This window comes from Sciurus carolinensis, chromosome 11 (assembly GCF_902686445.1).
Source record: "Sciurus carolinensis chromosome 11, mSciCar1.2, whole genome shotgun sequence".
NCBI classification, from domain to species: domain Eukaryota; kingdom Metazoa; phylum Chordata; class Mammalia; order Rodentia; family Sciuridae; genus Sciurus; species Sciurus carolinensis.
Window position 1 is genome coordinate 89,947,498 of NC_062223.1, and position 19,224 is coordinate 89,966,721.

Below are 19,224 nucleotides of genomic sequence, written 5' to 3' on the forward strand. Positions count from 1 at the left end.
TATCTTTTTTTTTTTTTTGGTACTAAGTTTCTTCAGTTCTTTATATATGCTGAAGATTAATACTCTATTTGAGGTGTTTCTCCCATTATGTAGTCTCTCTCTTTACATTATTGATTATTTCCTTTGCTGACAAGAAACCTTTTTAGTTTTAATCCATCCCATTTATTGATTCTTGATTTTAAATCTTGTTCTTTAGGAGTCTTGTTAAGGAAGTCAGATCCTAGGCCAACATGGTGAAGATTTGGGCCTACTTTTTCTTCTATTAGGTGCAGAGTCTCTGTTCTAGTGCCTAAGTCTTTGATCTACTTTGAGTTGATTTTTGTGCAGGATGAGAGATAGGGGTTTAATTTTATTTTGTTATGTGTGGATTTCTAATTTTCCTGCCATCATTTGTTAACTAGGCTACCTTTTCTCCAATGAATGTTTCTGGCACTTTTGTCTAGTATGAGAAAGCTGTATTTATGTGGTTTTGTCTCTGTGTCTTCTATTCTGTACCATTGGTCTACATGTCTGTTTTAATTGACTATTCCTCTAATGATATTCATTGATATGCTGACTCTGATACTTATTTTTTACTACATCTGTGTGAAATATTTCATTGAGTATGTTTTATAGTGCTGACTCCATGCTTATGGATTTTTTTAGTTTCTACTTATTTTGGACATTTTTTAATTGAAGAATTCTGGATAGTTTTGCTGGATATAGCAGTCTTGATTGGCCCCTGTTATCTTTCAGGGCTTAGAATATATTATTCCAAGCCTTCCTGGATTTTAGGGATGGGGCTAAGAAATCAGCAGAAATTCTAATTGGTTTACCTCTAAGTGTGACCTGCCATTTTTCTTCCATGGATTTTAGAATTCTATCAGTTTTGTTATATATTAGGCATTTTACTTATAATATGTCTTGGAGAGATTTTTTTTTGGCAGGGGATGGGAGGGAATTAGGGATTTAAACCAGAGGTGCTCTACCACTGAGATACACACCAGCAATTTTTATTTTTTATTTTAAAATTGGGTCTCACTAAATTGTCCAGATATGTACAGAAGTTACACTTCACCTGCCTCAGTCTACCAAGTCATTGAATTACAGGAGTGCACCACCCACCCGGTCTGCAAGGATCTTTTTTGATGTTGTCTACTTGGAGTTTTAAATTTCAATTGTATTTGGATTTTTATTTCATTATTAAGGTTTGGAAATCTTCTGATACTATTTTATTAAAATGGTGTGCATTCTTTGTGTTTTGTTACCTTTGGCTATTCTAATCATTTTTAGATAGGCCTCTTAATGTTATTCCAGATTTCTTGAAAATTCTAGTCCTGGTCTCCTGACATCTTTTCTTTATTTTTCATTTTCAAAATTATATACTTTGTCTCTGAGACATGAGAATTTGTCTTCAATGTAATATAATCTATTGATTGTGCTTTTGATTGAATTTTTATTTTGGTTTATTGAGTCTTTCATTTCCTAGATTTCTGTTTGGTTATTTTTCAGAATATCTCTATCTTTATTGAAATGTTATTTCACTTCTTATATATTTTCTCTCAGTTTATTCCTTAGATGATCTTTTAGTTCATTTGACCCTTTTAATTATCAACTTTCTAAATTCTTTTTCTGGCATTTTTCCAGTGTGGTGGGGTCAGGTATTAATTATTTGCAGTGGTTTGTTCCCTTGCTTTTGCATGTTGCCAGTATTTCTACCAATCTTCTAGCATAATTATCTCTTCTAATTTTGTATAAGGAACTCTTTAATCACCTGTTTTTTATTTACTATGTGCCTTGAGTTGGGCAAATATCTTGGTATTAATATTTTCACTCAGTCTGAACTCACTATGATGTCCAGTATCTAACAGAACATTGAAAGGATGTACTAATCTCCAGTAATTACAATTTCAGAACAATGCCTTATCCTAATAAATCTTTTTTTAAAACCCACTAACAATGTTTTCCAACAATCCACTAATATAAGTGCTAAATTGGAGTGAACTTCTTGAATTGGTTAAGTTAGATAATAAAGAAAGTAAAAATTGCTTTTAAGCTAAATATGAGTTTTTCTTACAGAGCTTTGAGTCTTGGCCGCGAAGTTGAGACTTGCTTTTTTCCCTCCACCATTTTCTGGGAGTGAGTTGATTGATCAATTGATTGATTTTCTTGTTCAGGTTTTTGAAATAGTTTACTTTCTGGAGTTTCAGTTATTGTACAGTTTGTTCACTCTCAGTTCTGACCCAAAGTGGTCAAACTTGTTAGGGGAGTCTTTGTACAGTTTCACTAAGGGTTTCACTCCCTTCTTGGCTGGGCAGCTCTGATGCTTCCTCCTCTTTCTGGAGTCTCAGACTATCTGCTGGGAGAGGAGAGTGGAACATGTCACCCTATCCTTCAGCCCTTTCTAGGCTTGGAAGAGATGACTCAGGCTCACAAGATTTGGTCTGAATTTAATTGGTCTCAGTTTCCCACTCCCCAGTGTCAGCCAGGTTCCTAATCACAGAGCTCAGACTGCCTATTTCAAGTCAAAGAGTTCTTCACTATTCTCAGATGTGTAGATTCAACTTGCTGGTGCTCAACTGCTGATTTGATTCACTGTTGGGGAGTTGATGTGATAGTTTGGCTTCTTCTGAACCACCTTATTCCATTCCCCAAAGGGATAAACTACATGTGTTAAATGGATGCTAAAAATATTGTTCATTAAGAGTAGAAAAGTTGGGGTATGAAGTAAAAGGGAGGTTGGGATATTCAAAAAGTTAGAGGAGAGAAGGTGGAAGCAAGGCTTTGCATGAAGGAAGTGAACAAGTACAAGAGAGAGAGAGCAAGGTATTTTGCTGTTAGAAAAAGAGAGAGGTGAGGAGAGTAATAAAAGAAGCAGACAAGTAGAGAATATCACCACCAACACCCCTGCTATGAAAAAAAACCCAAAAATTAACAATAAAAGCAAAAATCAAACAAAAATACTAACTCTTAGAAAAACGGAATGAGATAATAAAAGGTTAATTAAAAGAAATGATAAGATGGGAAACCCAGAAACATGTGTGTATATATATATATATATATATGAGCCAATCAGCAAATATGGACATAACAACAATTAAAATATATCAATAATAAAAAGAGAAAAAAAATCTTATTTTAAAATGCTAAATTTTCACACTGAGGTAGCTGAAGTTGAGTATTTACATCCTATTCCAGACTGTCCTTCTGTTCATTACTTCTGGGGCTTTGCACATCTCAGAGAAAGTCAAGGGTGGGTGACAGTAACCCAAGGTCCGTTTGTGATTTTCACCACTCTGCCTGTTGGAGTGGATGGGAGTGTAGGTGACTGGAGTAGTTCTCAACTTCTCTGCTCACTAGTTTAGGGGAGGTGGTACTGCAAGCATCTTCTGGGATTTTGTCCAGACATCATAAATTGCTGTTCTTCCTGATTGGAAGTGGTGATAAGTTCTATTTGGGAAGTCCCAGATGCTGGGGCCAAGTTTACATGGAATTTTAGCCCTTTCTTTTGGAGTATCTACTCCAGATCAATTAAATCCATGTACTCCGAGGGCTGAGTAGATGTCAATCTTGGTTAGGCATCTGAGTTTCCAACATCTCACCAGAGTTCTACTTGCAGGGCCAGGGAACAGACCTCTCTGCGTGGATGGTTCATGGCAGTTTTCACCAATTATGAATTTCCAGTTATCCATCCCCAAATGTAATCCCACCCAGTTGATCAATTTCCTCCAATACTTTTCTGCAGGACTTTCACTCACAATGATCAAAGGGAGAACAGATTGCATTCTCCTCTCAACTTCTGTCATATCCCCCTGGATCCATTATTATCTTTAACTGTTTAGGGCATGGAGTAAACCCTGGCTGAGACAGAGTGGAAAGATTTGCCAAGGACTCATGGGTTCCCGTAGGAACAAGATTTGGCATGAACTCCTTGAGCTGCATTTTTACCTCTATTCTTCACTTAAAAGTTGAAAACATGAAGCCCATTTTAAACCCCTGCTTGCTGTGCTATCTTTGTATCAGCTAGGTAACAGACTGCCTTTCCACAGGTGTTTGTGTGGAATTTTTCTGCCGTGTTTCTCCTTCCCTTTGTATTGCCTGTCTCTGTGAAGACACCGCATTGCTGCTGCTGCTGCCAGGTACTGTTGTATTTCCTCATATCCTCTGTTCACTACCCCAGATTCTCTGGGCTTCTCTGAAACTCTGACTAAACAAATGATAATTTGAAATGGTTTTCTTTAGACACTCCACCCACCTCATTATGAAGCAGTTATTATGTAGGGAAATGCCTCCTTCATCTACTATGCTATCTTGCCTCCTGAATAGGAATTTTAAGAGTCATCTTGTTTCCTGCCAAAGTAATTATTAAAGATTAAACCTCCATCAGGCTGGGTCCCTGAGTGAATAGTAAAACCCTGCTGACCTCACATAGACAATGTGTAAAAGAATAAAGCATTTGTGTTTTGGATATTGAATTTGGATGCTGTTTTAAGGTAGCACAACCTAGCTTATTATAATTAAATGCAATTGCATAACAGATTCAAAGTCTTTATCACTTAAAACTGAAAATGTTCATTTCTAATCACATCTTCAAGTCAATGCAAACACATGCCATCTGCTGACTGTTAGATTTTCTGATACTTTATACATGGCTGGTGAAATCTTGGTAAGAATCTCTTCACCTTCCATCATCATCAACAGCAGCATTATTGATAACATACTTCACAGCTCATTACAAGCTCCTAAAGTTTAAAGGATAAAATAAATCATCTTTTCAAGTCTTATTTCAGAAATGAGAAAACTTAGATTCCCCCGAAGATAGATTTAACCAGGAGCACACAAGAAGATTTCTTTTTAATTTTTACCTGTAATACATTGTTTTAGATCTTTGTGCTTTATAACTCATTCTATGCATTTTAAATTAAATTTTTAAAAATTAATATTTGCTGGCTATCAGAAGAGACAGGATTAGTCTCAGTGACTTTTATTTGAGATCAGAACTATTTCCAAGTGGGTTACTTGTTAGGCCTTCTATAACCAAATATCACAGATGTGGTGCCTTAAACAACAGGAATTTATTTTCTTATAATTTAAAAGATCAAAAGTCCAAGATCAAGATATCAAAAACCTGGCATCTATTGAGGTCTCTGCCCTGGCATGTACATTGCAGCCTTCTCATTGTTTCCTCCTGTGTCTTTCTTCTGTGTGCATGTATCCTGCTCTCTCTCTGTCCACATTTCTGCTGCTTCTTAGGACTCTAATCAGATTGCATTAAGGCCAGCTCCAACAGCCTCATTTTAGAGGCTTATACTATCTTCACCTGGGTTGAACTGATGACTGAAATCCTTGTGCTGAGCCTTCTGCAAACTCTGTAAGACTGACCAGACTTCTGAAGGGTTATTCTCCTAGATACCAAATGAAAGCAACTCACTTACACTAATAATAATCATACTACTTTCTCTTTTCTATCCCTTTTTCCTTTCCTTCCTCTTCCTTTTCTTTTCTAAGACTCCTGTAGTTCCCTGACAGTTGCAGGTACTATACTAGCAAATGAATTTGAATAAATTATAACCTACCTTCCAGGGACTAACATCTAGGAGAAGAAACAGACAAGTAATCCCACCATTGTAATATAATGTAACACATGTAATACTCTAGGCCTCCTCCATGGAGGAGGAATTTCTCAGTCATAGTGAGGGAGGGGAGAGCTATACCTTTCAATTCTACAACTGTTTTTTTTTTTTCTCCGTTCACAAGATATTCCTGTATTATTGTCATTTTATCCTAGGAGATGGAGCATACAGTCTGAGGAACAACTGCAAAGCATAGGAATAATGTTCTAACTAATGGACTGGGAAATAGGCTCCAAAAGAAGATTGTCTCATTAAAGTCATTCCCTTGAGAGGACACTCAACATTTCCAAAAATGCTGCCTTTTCTTGAAGCATTTTCGAATTTATATTTGGTTTTACTGTGAACTCTTTCAGAGCAGAAAGAAGACTCATTTCATGTATGGTGTGTGATTGATGTTTATAGAATAAATAAATGAACCCAGATGCTGAAACAGAAATCTATAGAAAATACAATGGGAGCCGGGAGCACACATTATGAGACATATGTATTTATTTTCACCAATTTAATTTTTAACATATTGGTGCACTGTCAACATCATATTGGTGAAAAAATGCATGTTTCTGGGATGTTTGGATTTTTAGAGGTTTAACACCCAAATTTAACAAAATCATGATCCAAATTAGCAATGTTTGGAGTTCAACTTGAGGCATGGCTGTATAGTAATAAAACTGCATTGCTTGCAAACAAGTTCTGATGAAAACCAGAACAAAAGCTGGAAGAAAAGTAAGTGGGGTTTAATGAATAGTGATGCTATCCTCAAATCTGAAGGGTGCTGGGTGTACTGTAGGAGGAGATAACTATATAAAACCATAACTACTTTCTAAGAAAAGCAGATTGTATTAGAGGCATAATTTCTTCTGAGAACAAAAGCACCATCCCAGGGTTACTCATACAATGGGGGATCATGAATAAACAAAAATATCCTAGAAGTGAATTTAAGGATTGTGGCAGGAGAGCACTGCATTACTGTTCTTGGTGGGCAAAGAATTCAGGGTTCCTAGGAGCCATCCAGGAGGCCCATTGGAAAGGAGGAGGACTACAGGACGGGAGTTCTTAGTAGTATTAGGTTAAGCTAAAAAGTCACCCCAGTTGACATATTGGCTTCATGTACAAGACAGAGAAAGATATAAAGTCTGAACATTCAGTTTTGATTATACAAAAGTGGTCCTGAAGCTTCCCCCTCCACCACCAGAATTTCCTCCTTTTCTTTCTTCCTTTGCTTGAAGAAAAATTTCCCACCCAGCTGCTGCCACCCCTATAGATTGCTCATAATGTGTCCTCAGCTCCCATTGTATTTTCTAGAGATTTCAATTTTAGCATCTGAAAAAAAAATTTAGAGAATGTATGTGTTCAGATATACACCTTTCTGCTCCTTTAGACTCTGAGCCTCTTAAAGTGAGGGAATAAGTCTTATTTATTTGTTTGCCTGAACCTGTTATTCTTTTTCAGATATCCAGTTTATTGAATACACGAATTAATTAGTGATTGAATGTGTGCATACATAATATATGAGAATGAGTATCTATGTTCCTAGAATGTATAACCTAAACACTGGAAACTTTAACAGTGCAAGTGAGGGCCTAAATTCAACTAAACCCTTTCAAATGTCAAAAGAAATTTTGCTTGCCTCCTGTCTTAGAGACTATTTTTCTTTGCTTATTTTAGTCATATTTCAACTCCATCATTTTCATCTAGAATCTCTGTAAACCACCATGATTGCCACCTCTCCCTCTTTCCCTGCAAAATGCCTTTCTCTGAGAAACAAAAGAGGAAATAAGTAAAATTGCTTTGCATGCCTTAATGAATTTTTACAATGAAAGAATATCCTGGAGACATTTCCCTTTATACTCAGCAGAACTACTTTGCAGTCTATGTAGCCCACCATCTAATTACAAGTTGGAATATTGTTAAGAATAGAGCAAGATTCAAAGAGCCAATTACATCGCCAATCAGAGTTACGGCAACATGCTCAGCAGCTGGTGAGAGTAGAGAGGAAGTCACTAAACCAGAAGATCTCATCAGTCTGTGGATCACATGAGGGGTGACACACATAGTTCTCCTATTGTTCTTCTCATACAGCCACCATATCACCCAAATGGAGACAAGGTTCCCTTTAAAGAGATCAAGTAAGGTTGGTAACAGGAGCCCATGTATAAACCTGGACCCTGGGGAGGGATTATTGAGGGAAAACTAGAAGCATCAATTTGCTCTGTTCTGGTCTTCTTCCGAGACCTGTTTTGAGAGCTGGCCAGCATGAGTCAACTATTGTTGCTCAGCGGTCAAATAGAATACAATCCATTACTGGAGAAAAAGCAGTTCATGTGGGAGAGAATCTGGCACTCTTTTGTGGGCCTGGGATCATTACTGCACAGCAGAGAATGCAGATAAAGGAAGCCAGCTTCAATTGCTTTTTTTTAAAAGGAGAATATTTGACTTGAACAAGCAGAACTGTGTACCTTCCCTTCTGTTTATTTTGTACAATTTGTTTCCAAGGATCTTTGGTATAATTTGATCCTGGTGAGCAATGTAATGTCATGTGAACAGAAAACAAGGCTTACATTAAAAATCATTTTGAAAGCTGGAAATAAATGTGGGCTGGAGGAAGGAAAGGATGTGGCTTGGTGGTAAGGAGGAAAGAGGATGTGTTAGGTGAAGGGCATGTGACATATGCAGTCCTAAGAGCTGGAGGGCCCGTTGTTTGGCCTGAGAAGGCAAGGCTGTGTGAATAAAGAACACGGCCTGCAAAGCAGCATGGTGGGGGAGGAGTCACCATAACCTGGGTGGAAGATTCCTGGAGTCTGTGAAATACAAGATCAGATCTAGTTATTTTGCTTCATTGTTTTGATCACTGGGGTTACTGTGCACATCTAAAAAGAGTGGCATGACTAAAGTGACACTTCTGATAACTTCTCAACCTTGATCATGTATTGGAATTTGGTTTTTAAGTTACAATGTTCTGGTATTTTATAAAATTTTAAAGATAAACTTAGCATGCCACATACTAGAAGAATCACCCTTGCTTTACATTGGACTGCTTCAGTCCTATAATGCCCTCAACAGTGTTTCTCAACTTCTCTAACTATAATGACCATCTGCAGTATAGTCATCTGCTGGTACATCTGCCCCTTAAGCCAGTGATTTTCAAACTTTAAGGTGCATAGGAAATTTCAGGGTATCTTAGAAGACAAGAAAACAGACATTTTGATATGTAGAACTGAGTTACAGTCTGAGAGTCAATATTCTAACAAGTTCTCTGGTGTGACCTTTTGTGGCCCTCTGAACATACGAAGCAGCAAGGCCTGATGTGGTGACTACTCATAACCTCATTCTCACTCTCATTTCAATTATGGTGGAGTCATTGTGTTCAGGCTTTGGGTTCAGAACACACAGGCCTCTACCTTCTGCTAACTGATTGAATCTGGGAAAGTTCATTAACCTCACTGACCTAGTTTCCTTGCCTATAAAATGAGGATAAATGAGTGCTGTGGAATTATAAAATATTAAAGTGAACGAATAGTTTAGAGCCTTGCACCTTGTGCCTAATTATCTCTAACTCCTAAGACTCTCTCTCTCATTAGAACTTCCTTAATTTTCCCCTACTCCCTCACTTCTACTGAATCTTATAGAAATTCTCAGCTGACCTCTTGGCCCTTGAATCCTCTCAACTTCCCCAAATCAATGCTTCTTCTGCCCAGTCTGTGTTCTCGGGCCTGTCATGTAGACCATGTCTTTTACCTATTCATTCACTAAATATTCACTGAACATTTGCTATATGTTAGATATTACAATATGTTCTGGAAGTATATTCAATATATTCAGTGGTGGACTGGTAAATGTTTAACGACTGGTGTTAAAACATATGTATATGTATATAAATACATGTATATATATTTTATGAAAAAATATTGATGTGAAAAATATATAATATAAAATTTATTCTTTATTGTAAATTCAAAATACACAATTTGTTCCCACAGATTTTCTTTTGTCTTGTTTTTCGTTGTACTGGGGATTGAACCCAGGGCCTTATGCTTGCAAGGCAAGCACTCTACCAACTGAGCTATATCCCCAGCCCCTTTCTTTTGTTTTTGTTAAATCTTTATCTTTAGCCAAGTTGTAGTTGTTAACTAATGAGTGAATACAGTTTGCACATGATTGTTGTTTAAATTTTTTAAATAAATGAATAAGATAAAATTAAAATGAGATATTTAGTTGTAACTTCATTCACTTTTCAATAATAGGAGCTGTTTCTTTGCTGAGCCATGGCTTTTACATACTGGAAGAATAACATTTCTTCAAGTTTTTATGTAATGGCCACACACATGAGACACTTTAAGTTTAATCTGTATTGTTACCATTTTCACTATGATTTTTTTAAGTCTAGAAAATCAACTAAACAATAAATTAAGTCAACAACTAGCATTTACTGATTTTTGTAGTACAAAGACATCCAATATTGATTGCAATATTGATTGCAAGTTACCAATGTAATATAACAGCACCAAACAGGGAATTGAGAAGACATAGTGCATCAATAAAAAGTATTTCTACCATAAAGATACAATCAAGAAAAATATGGGGGAACTTTGGATTGTGTGGAGGAATGTGGGAGGGAGGGGGGTATGAAAAATGGTGGAATGAGACAGACATCGTTGCCCTATGTGTGTGTATGATTGCACAAGTGGTATGAGTCTACATCGTGTACAACCATAGAAACAAAATGATGCTCCCCATTTGTGTACAATGAATCAAAATACAGTCTGTAAAAAATTAAAAAATAAATAAAAAAAGAAGAAAAATTAATTTAATAGAGTAGGTAAACTGTAGTACCAAAAAGGAAGTGATGAGTTCAGCATATTTATTACTCACTGAAAATATTATTAAAAAGTTTTGAATTTCAACGTAACCATGTTTAACAACCAGATTGCAGAATTCCTGGAAATTAATGACATGCATTCATTTGCAGATACGAAGTGGTCTAGCACAGTACCACTTATGAACCAGAGGGAGCCACTGCCCTCATGAAGCATGTGGTCTAGAAATGGAGGCAGAGACATCAGTGAGCTTGGGTATTATAAGAGGAACATGTAGCCAAACTTGAGGTGATCAGCAGGGTAAGCAGAATTTTGGCTCCTTGTGACCTTCATCTTCTGGTGATAATGTTATATTACATGACAAAGAAACTTTGTGGATAAAACTAAGGTTACAAAGCAGTTGACCTTACAATAGAGAGTATCCTGGTTTATCCAAGTGGAACTAAAGCAATGCATGAGCTCTTGAAGGAGAGGAAGACAGAAGTGGAAACCAGAGAGGTTCAAAACACAATGATTCAATGAATCTTTGTTGGCTTGAAGGAAAAGCGTATCATGTAAGAAGGAAACAGGGACCACAATACAGTCCTATGACCAAAAAGGAGCTGAATTCTGCCAATAATCAGTGAGTCTAAAAGAGAACCATATGCCCCTGATAAGCACAGCAGTTAGTACAAAGATTTAGTCTAATATGACCGCCAAAAGAAAATCCAGCCAAACTGTGCCAGACTTCTCATTTATAGAACACTGAGGTAACAAGTTTATGATGTTTAAAGCTGTTACATTGGTGGTAATTTGTTAGATAACAATAGAAACTGATAAAATTAGTAAAAAGAATCAAAATAATAGTTATCCAAGAAGAGCAGGGGGAAGAATATTCTAGCACTTTTGAGGATTTAGGGATGTTAAATATGCAGAGTGGCATATACAGGAGGAAGAGAAATGAGAATCAAGATGGGGAAGAAATGCATCACATCATGAAGAGGCGTTTAAGCCAGGAGGATATTTTAAAATTTTTTCCAAGAGCAAAGGGAACAAATAAGTTATTTGACATGATCAGTTTGCATTTATGGAGAATGGGTGACAATGGGAATAGACTGGAAGAAGGCAGATCAATCAGGAGACTTTTTCAGGGATTCAGACAAGCATGGTGAGGATGGAGAAAAGTGGATTGAGGTACTTAATCCTGAACACTGACTATTGCCTACTTATTTATTCTGTCTTACTAACTTCCCCTCAGTTCAGTTCAAAGATTACTTATTTAGTACCAACTCTGTTCCAGGCAAGATGCCAGGATGTGTGGACATTACCCCAGGCTCCCAGACTTCAGCAGGGATTTCATTGCTGCTTTTTTTTCCCCAGAAGTTATGTGGAATATAAAAATCCATAATTCATGGATTCATATAGTTATAGTTCCATTATAGTTCTGCCACATGAAGTGTAAAACCTCAAGAAAAGCTCTTAACTTTTGTGTTAGCTTTTCATTGCTGTGGCCAAACTACTTGATGAGAACAACTTAGAAGAGGAAAGATTTATTTTTGGCTTAGAAGATTCAGTCCATGGTTGAGCAACTGCATTGCATTGGGCCTGAGGTGAGGAAGAACATCATGGCAGAAGGGCGTAAAGTGATGAATGAAAGCTATCAGCTCATGGCAGCAGGGAAGCAGAGAGTCAAGCTACAGTCATGCCTACAGTTACCCCCCCAATAGTCCATTCAGATTATTATTTTTACAGTTATACATGAAAGTTATTTAATTGTATAAAAATCATTATGATGTAAACATCTAGAAATTAACAATTACTCCTACCAAATCATCTTCATTCTTATAGAAGATCAAGCATTGAATATAAAACACATTGTATTTACTTAGCCTCAAACTTAGACAACTGATACGGTCTACATAAGGACTGAAATGTTCAAAATCCCAAGAGGTTATTGTTTAAATATCCTGACAATTTTCAGTTAACCACAATTAAATCTAATTTTTACAAAAATATTATTAAGTAAGAAAGCTTTCTATAATATGTTAATACTTACTGTAACTTACTTAACCTGCAACCCCTAGAGACATCTATATTGATAAATTAGTATTGATCAGAATATCAATGACAGCATAAGAATAAAACAATGAAGCATAACTATTTCTTAAGAAAACAATTTTAGTAAATTTCTACCTGTGTCAGACCTGCCTCTTTTCATTTTTTTAAAAAACTTTTCCCTTCCTGGAAAGATACCATTGCAAATTATTAATCCCTCAAGTGAATTATTCTATTGATGAGGTTAGAAACCTTATGATTTAATCATTACCTAAATACCCCACCTCTGAACTTTGCTGAGTTTAAGACCATGCTTTTAACACATGAACTTTGTGGGGATATTAAAGGGCCAAACCATTACACCTTTCTGACATTCACTTCCCCAATTTTTAAATAACTCCCATAGCCACTTCAGAAGGCTCTTGTGAGATTCAAATATAGAGTATCTACAAATTTTAAAAGTTAAAAAATAATGCACTTTTCATGTACGGTCTTTTCTTTATATCCTTATTTTTCATGTACCCCAAACACATTTTATATTCTTTCCTCTTCTTCTTTAATTTCCCTTAATAAATTAGTTTAAGAAATAATTATTCACAGCCTATCATCTACTGTTCACTCAGATTGTCTTTGTTGTACTCTTTCTCTCTCTTTCCTGTCCCTAAAGAAGATTACTCTCTGAATAGTAAAGATAAATGACAATATTCACAGTATATTTTAAGTACAAAAAGCAGTAGTTACAACATACATGATTTTTGGTATGCATGTGTTTGTGTTTATATTGAGGTGGTATGTTAAAAGTAGCAAAAGAGAAAAGTGTGAATATGTGCATAGAATCAAAACTTAGAAAGCAGTCTCAAAATATTAGTAGATTTATCCAGATAATTTTTTTCATTATTTTTCTGCTTTTCGAATTTTCTGCCAGAAATGCACTTTATAAGTAAAACAACAACAAAAAGAAAAAAAAAAAAAACCAAGCCAAGCCATTTAAATAAATATATAAAGTAACAAGTGCTATAAAGAAGTTTTATATATAGGATGTTATGGGTATGTAAAAAAATTCTGAATTAAGTGTTGCCCGAGTGAAATATCTATGCCTAGCCTTCGGGAATGAATAGATTTTCAAAGAAAAAACCTAGGGAATGCCATTCTAGGAGAAGGACCCAGACAGAGTTGAGGTTCAGAATAGCATAGTCAAGAAACATATTGGAATGACAAATGTTTAAATGATGGATATGTTAATTACACTGATTTGATCTTTACACATGCACAAATGCATCAGAGTATTACATTATACCCATATAAATATGCACTATGTGTCACTCAAAAATAAAACAATATGATGTGTGTAGTTTCTGTCACCTGAAGTGTGACTTAGGGTAGAACAGGAGATGAATTACAAGGGAACTTTATGTGATACTATGGATCTTAGATTTTATGCTGTAGGAACTAAGGCATTTCAGCAGAGACTTCACTTATAGTTAGGCTTGTGTTTTTGGTAGGTTACAATGGTGGCAGTGTGAAACATGCAGAAGAAAGAGCAGACAGGAAATATGGTGTCAGCTCAGGAAGCCAGGGTCCAGAAAAAGAAATGACAAAGGCCTGGAGCAGGACAATATATAAGGAACATGGCAAAAAGTTTTTAGAGATCATTAAGAAATATTTCAAACTTATTTCTGTTCTGTCTATATCACACTGTCTTACTAAATTGGTAACTAAAACTCATAAAAGAGTAACCATTAGAGTGCCTACATTAATGTACTTGCATGATTTTCCAGCTGGAAGAAGTATCTCAAAGTTAATGGAAAAGTCAGGATCCAAATGACCTTGAAGATTTTATAACTTGGCTTAGTACTAACTTCTTAAAGCTCCGAGGAAGTATTTTTGAGTTTAGAAATTGCTGTTCTCTAGCTCCAAACTAGGCCCTGGAGAGATGAGAAAGAGCAATAAGTCTGAGAAAGATTCCACAGAAGACCCTGCAGGCCCTGATGGCAGATAAGAAGAGACCAGCAAATATGGAGTGATGCAGACAGTCACAGGCAGGCTGTGCAGAGACGAGATTTGGGAAGGGAAAGACAAAGTTCTTTCTGAGTAATTCTCACTTTTTGTGGCAGCTGGATTTCCAACTGGCATGAAAAGAGTCAGAAATTAACAGAGAAAGCGAAGCATCAGAGTGTCAGGAGAACATGACGTAAAGACAAGTTTACTGGCAACTGGAAACAACTTGGCTACTTGACTATGCGTGCCAAAGAGGGACATGGGGCCTAGGGAGGAAGAAATTCTCACGCTTTCTTTGGCTCGTGTTTTACCTAGTTCAAAATATGCTTTAGTTTAGACCAAGTGAAAAAATGCTTTCTTGGTATGATTTTGAGTCTTCCCCTTAAACTTCTCTTCCTGATCAAATAAATAAGATGTGTCTAAATTTTTCTAATACAGAAGCAAATCTTTATCTGACATAGAGAGTACATACTTATTCCTGATCAAATAAGTAAGATGTGTCTAAATGTTTCTAATACAAAAACAAATCTTCATCTGACATAGAGAGTGAATATTCAAATTCAAACCATATCTTAGGTGAGTTATCTCAGCCTTCCTCCTCACAAGTCTTGATGGACATATGAAGGAGGTGGGGTGCAAGCAGAGACAAGAGAAACTCTCCTACCTGGAGGAAAGGGGGCTGGGGGACAAAAAGGTTTTGTAGTAGACAGCCTGGGTTTGGAGATTCAAAGCACCTGTGACATTCACCTCCTGGGCTGGTGTTTAGAGAAGGTCACAGCATGACTTCTTTGAAGAACTCTCTGAGCTCTGCTGCTTGGGGATATCCAATCTCTGATTGGATCTGAGAATTTAGACAACTTAGATAATCCTGAAGACTATTTTCACATTTAGATTCCATGGGCTAGGGATACTGAGTTTATTTGACTCTCATAAACTTAGATAAACCTACAAAACTGAGATTACAGAGGGTTGAAACTGCACTGGCATAGATGACTAGAGGCTATAATCATAAGAATGTACCACTTTTCAGTGAGGCATGTTCTAAGTTTCAAAGAGATAGCTATTCCCCATACTAGTTCTTCACTAAAGTATAATTGGTATTTGGGAGTGTGGTACCTTTGTGTGTTCTTACTCAAGTGGAAATTCTTTCTTTCGAAAAAAAAAACAAAAAACAAAAAACCAAACATAGTAAATATTGTGATGGGCTTGACAGATTTCCTGGCCTGGAAATGTTACAGGCCAGGCTATATGGGCTATGACTAAACAGACTCCATTTTGCTCTGAGACTCCATGTTATGTAGGAAATGAGCTTCTCCTATGGGATTGCCCCGCCTCGATACCCACCGACAATAGCTTAGCTTCTCCCATTGAAACACCTCGCCTCTATACCCATTATCAGTTACTTAGCATGACATGTTTAGCAATATAAAATGGCAATTCTTATGTGATGAAAAATTATTCTCTTTTCCTTCCAATTTCTCCTAAACAATGCACCATGTGAACGATGATGTCAACAATGAGTGTGTGGATGTTAGTAACTATTCTTTAGTTTGTACCTAGGTAAGGGTCATTTTGACCCACTTCCCCCTCTGCTAATGATTTCATGATGTTAGTTTGTAATTTCAAATCATAGCAACAGACACTTATGATTAATGTGATTTTTGGTATAAGAACCCCTGCAACCCTACGGTCAGGGCTGTTCTCCCAATAGCCATTTTGGGGGCATTGTGTGAGACAGTCAGCTGGCTAGCTTAATAAAGACTCTCAAATTTGTACTTCTCAGTGGTGATCAGTCTGTTCTTAAATTGTGCCCCACAACAACATGAGGAGGGTGTGGACAGCGGGGTAGATTGCTGTACTTGGCTTCAAAGTCTTCAGAGTGCACTAGAAAAAAAAAAAAAAATGATCACATGACCTCCAGGAAACTGAAGACTTGAAGAACCACTTTGTGAGAAGAGTTCTACCACCCACAGCTTCCTCTCGGCAGTCAGTCTGCCTGGAGTTCACTGTGTGCAAGACAAGAGGCTTGTCTGGATCCCTTCCCACCACCCTTTAGTGAGACTCAGAGTAGGCACCCAGTTACTTCTGCTCTTCAGAGGACAGTTCTTTCCATGTGGTAAACACTGTAAGACACTCCAGGGGACTTTCTTTTCTTGCTTGCTTTCTTTCCCCGACTCCTTTCTGTTTATTGATATTTTTTCTAGTCCTTTACCTTTAAGAGATTTTATTTTTTAAAATAGAATTGCTGACAATGAAATTGAATAAGGGAATACACAACAAAACAAACATTTTCTTGTTTGGTTGAGAATTTGTTTTATACCTGTATCAGCTAGTTCTTTTCCCTGGGAGTGACTAAATTGTCCTGGGAAAGGGATGTGGGGGAGTAAAAAAGAGAGATAAGGTAGGATTTCTGCACTAATTACCAACTAGAACTGTGCGTGTATGTGTGTGTGTACATATGTATGTATGACCTTGATTTGGGAAAGGTAGTTATCTTTTAGTTGTTAAAGCAGAGCAGATCGTTCAAAGAACAATTTTAAAATTGAATTTTGATTCTCCTTGAAATTTCCCTTGAACAAAGGGTTCAGTTTTTATATAGCCTTGTGGGTCCCAGTGAAATTCTAGACTGATGGGGAGTCCTGGATTGCCTCCCCAGGCCCTCCTCTCCCATTGCCTCTTACCAATCACATTCCATGTTGTCAGCTGGCAATGTATCTCTTCACAGTTAAGAAGAAAATTCTTAGATCTTTCTTCTTATCTATGTCTTAGTGCTACTATCTTTTGTGTATTTATTTATTTTTTTGGATAGTGACTGAATCCAGAGGTGCTTAACCACTAAGCCACAGCCCTTCCTTTTTTATTTTTTTTTGAGACAGATTTTCTCTACGTTGCTTAGAGCCTCACTAAGTTGCTGAGGCTGGCTTTGACTTTGTGATCCTCTTGTCTCTGTCTCCTGAACTTCTGGGATTACAGGCATGCACCCTGAGTCCTGCTAAATGCTACTATCTTTTAAATCACAGACTACATGTATCCTTTATCATGAAGCCCCCCCCTATTAATTCTTATAAACAGTTCTTCCTCTCCTAAACTTCCAAAGGGCATTTAAGAATAAGGAGCAGTGTTTCCTTATCCCATAAAAATTTAGTGTATTTCAGGTTCTGGTTTAAGCATTTTATGTGCATTAACATATGTTGGTAGATATCACTTTTATCACCATTTTGTTCGTGAAGAACAAGATGCAGAGATGATTGGGTGACTTTCTGAAGGCCACTGGTAAATGGTAGAGCCACTTATTTACTGCATGGGTACAGTTGTATTCTTCATCTTTTACTGATATTTTTGCCAAAATTAATTAGCACTTGTAGAGGGTTCTACCTACTTGTTAGCTCATTACTGTCAAGCACACACTATGATGTGGTCATTACTGATTTCCTCATTTAATCAAAGTTGTAGTTAATTTGGACTGCCATAGCAAAATTCCATAAGCTGTGTAGCCTATACACAACAAGAAGTTATTCTCACAGTTCTAGAGGTCAGAAAGTTCATGATTAAGGTGCTAGCAGACCCAATATCTGGCGAGGCCAGTTTCCTGGTTCACAGATAATGCCTTCCAGCTTGAAAAAGGGGAAGCAGCAAGAGCTCACTTTCGTATCTTTGTGATGTCACTATCCCTCATGAGGGCTTTGCCCTCATAACCTAATCAGCTCCTGAATCAGTCCTTTACTTCCTTACACTGACACTTCAGGGATTGTTTCAATATATTATATAAATTTTGAGGGTATGCAAACATTCAGACCAAAGCAATCAATGAGTGTGACTTCCTGTACCTCATATAAATTACATTGTAGAGCCAAAGTTGGTCCTGGTGATTTGACTATGGATTTCATCTTCCTGTGCTACTGAGCTACCTCACCTAACCTGATTCAGGGATAGACCTTCCTCTCCATCATGGCTACCTGAAGGTCCTTGTGGTGAAGATGGGGCAGGGACATGGCCCTTATCACCCCAGGATTAACCTAAAAACTGCATTAAAGAGGTTATATAGATCTTTTTTATGTAGATTTTTTAATAACATCCAAAAATATTGTTGTTATCACTTTATATTGGTTCATTGTAGTAGATCACAGAATAAAGGAGCCAAGTCACTAGGAAGATTATTTGTTCGTATTCACTGACCCAAGCCTTGGTATTATTTCATAGAATGGTTCCTCCTTTTCATTGAGAATAGAATAAAGGTCGAGTACCATTTGGGCAATATACATCATCTTAGTGAGCTCAGGATGCTATAACAAAAAGTTTAAACAATGGAAATTTGTCACAGGTCTGGAAGTCCAAGATCAGAGTTTCAGTATGGTTAGACTATTGGAAGGGTGGTCTTTTTGGCAGCAGACGGTTGACTTCTTGCTGAATCTTTCCATAGTGCAAAGAGAAAGAGAAGGAGCAAGAGGGGGTGGGAACAAAAGCTTTTAGTGGTCTCTTTTGTAAGGGCACTAACCCCATCATAAAGCCCCCACTGTCACAATGTGATCATCTCCCAAAGTCCCACCTTCTCATACCATCGCATTGAGGGTAAATATTTCAGTGTGTGGATTTTGGGGGAGATAGATATTCAATTTATAACATACACATTGAAATGTGGTAAGGAGTCCCTCAACTAGATTCCCCTAGTACTTGAAGGACACATTATAGTTCATTCATCCTTTTAGTCAGTAATGTTGAGCACACAGGAAAAGCCAACTTCTACATGCATGTTATTAGAGCTTTGG

The 19,224-nt window shown here is 37.0% G+C and overlaps 1 long non-coding RNA gene across 2 annotated transcripts in view; it reads left to right on the forward strand.

Moving 5' to 3' along the window:
- The window catches only part of LOC124958604 (uncharacterized), a 146,553-nt gene that overhangs the window by 51,518 nt on the left and 75,811 nt on the right, over positions 1-19,224 (forward strand). The window contains exons 5-6 of one of the 2 annotated variants that reach the window (XR_007103918.1): positions 4,029-4,118; positions 5,768-9,787. The exons of the other annotated variant lie outside the window; for it this stretch is intronic. This is a non-coding gene — a long non-coding RNA (uncharacterized LOC124958604). Of the gene's footprint in view, positions 1-4,028; positions 4,119-5,767; positions 9,788-19,224 lie in introns of those variants that run through there. 2 annotated transcript variants of the gene reach the window in all.